The sequence below is a fragment of the Anopheles aquasalis genome, chromosome 3 (assembly GCF_943734665.1).
Source record: "Anopheles aquasalis chromosome 3, idAnoAquaMG_Q_19, whole genome shotgun sequence".
Classification (NCBI taxonomy): domain Eukaryota; kingdom Metazoa; phylum Arthropoda; class Insecta; order Diptera; family Culicidae; genus Anopheles; species Anopheles aquasalis.
The window spans coordinates 59,321,537-59,323,548 of NC_064878.1; the positions used below are offsets into that span (position 1 = coordinate 59,321,537).

A 2,012-nucleotide genomic window follows, 5' to 3' on the forward strand; every position below is an offset into this window, starting at 1 on the left:
TTTGCATATTTTCAGGTAAGATGAAAGTACTGAATCGATTTGGAAAGGAAATTTAACAAATTGAAGTCTGTGCTAACAATCACCATCAACACCTTAATTATTCATCGAAGTTTGTCGGTTGTTCTAGGAGAGTGCTGAGGGATTTTAACTCATAGGGAATACTGCTTGAAACTTTTTTTGTTTAAAGATAACGTTTTAGTTGATTTGTATCGCGAATAGTTTAGAAAAATGAAATAAAAGGTAATCTGATTTATCATCTCGATCCAATTGATCATAATGATGATTGATCTTAATTGGTTGCCGGTGGGCTACGTTTTTTTTTTTCTACGTGGTTCAAACGGTTCCGATATTTTAAACTTGTTCAACATTTATATATAGATATCTCACTTTCCTTACTTAGAAAACAATGGTTTCTTCGCATTATCTAAGTCAGTGGTTTTGAAAATCCGGTGTGATCATAATGAGACGCATTGTATTGCTGCCCTGGGTGTATGCAGCATCCCGCCCCACTTCGGTCTTCCCCCAGCGCTGGATCGTCACCGGCTGGAGCAAAAAGGCAATTACCGATTTCATCGCCACCATTAAAAGAGCTACTTCTACGATCTACCCGCAGCGTTAGCCCACCCACCCTCTTCCGATCATCATCATCATCATGTCCCACCCCCTTGGGCTTAAGTCGATTAGCTAATGATGGTTTCGCGAATTCACGATGGTTGTTTTTATCTTCTGTATACACCATCTGCCGACCCATTATTGCCGTCGATCGTGAAGAGAAGCCAGTCAGGGAGTGTTTAAGTGCATTTGCCAGGCATGTGGATTCGATTTCAATTGTTCAGTTGAGATCGAACCATTACTTTTGTGCTAATTGTTTTGACACAAGTCACCGCACTGCGCTGTGTAACGGAAGCAATCAGAAAAAAGGATAGGAAAAAGGATATTCCCGTAGACCATGTGTATCTAATGATAATGTTCCTGTTCTGTATGTGATCGAGGAGCAAGAAGGCGCCTCCATTTGGTCTCCTGTTGGTTGATTTGGAACCATTGACAGATCGTCAAGGGAAGCACAAACCGTCTCGTGTGTATCTGTGTCACTGTATAGGAATGAGTCCAGGGAGAGCACTCGGTGTACTAATCGAAAGAGAGTGGGCAAGAGAGAGAGAGAGAGAGAGAGACAGAAAGAGAGAGTGGTCCGTTAAAAATACAATGAGGAAACTCTCGTGGACCTGCGAGAAGAGGCCAATGGCTTCAACGAAGCGAACGATCCAGAGCAGAATCACAAGGAGCTAAAGAGAGCACAGGAGAGAGCAAGCGAGAGAGAGAGAAGGAGAGAGAGAGTTTTCCACGGGACCACCGCAATGACTGTTCTCCGTCTGGGTTGGCGTAGGTGTGTGAGTGTACGGGTGCGTGGGGTTGCGGATGGTGAGCAGTGAAATCGGGAAAAGTCGCCCAACGGAGCTACCATCGCTCGCCAGTGCGGGCCAGTGAGTGAGCGTCGAGGTCAGCAGGTAGCAGCAGCAGCAGCAGCAGCAGTGCGTTTTCCTCCGCGTGCTCGTGGGATCTCGGTGAAAAACGGTTCCGCGGTTCCCCATGGTCGTCCTGTTTGCTGGCCCGGACACCGGAGGACGAGGTGTGTGCTGTGACGAATGTGCAGAGGGAGACCACGCGAGTGAAGGAACAGAAGGAGATGTTCCTCTTAGTTCTGTCCAGGGCTCTAGAATCTACATCCGCTTTTGGGTTGTTCAGGAGCCACTCGCGGGATGTGTGTGAGGTTAGAAAATGACCGAAGACGCAAGCAAAGGAACTGCTTACCCTAGGATCCGGCGAAGGAAGTGTTTTTTAAGGACTGTTAGGTGCAGAGATGCTACCGATTCGCGTGCCCCTAGAGCACACCAAGTGAATTGTGTGATTTTGCTGCCTCCTCTGCAGATCTTCTCGTCTGGTGTCTCGAGAAAAAAATGGAAAGAAAAAACGATGCAAGTGGGTGGTCAGGAAGGGAGTGAGAATCAGTAGTG

General features: G+C 46.7%; 1 protein-coding gene across 1 annotated transcript in view; it reads left to right on the forward strand.

Moving 5' to 3' along the window:
* Window positions 1–1,491: 1,491 nt before the first annotated feature.
* The window catches only part of LOC126575187 (uncharacterized), a 40,540-nt gene continuing 40,019 nt past the window's right edge, over window positions 1,492–2,012 (forward strand). The window contains exon 1 of the mRNA XM_050235755.1: window positions 1,492–1,627. The gene's annotated coding sequence lies outside the window, so the exon portion shown is untranslated. The remainder of the gene's footprint in view (window positions 1,628–2,012) is intronic.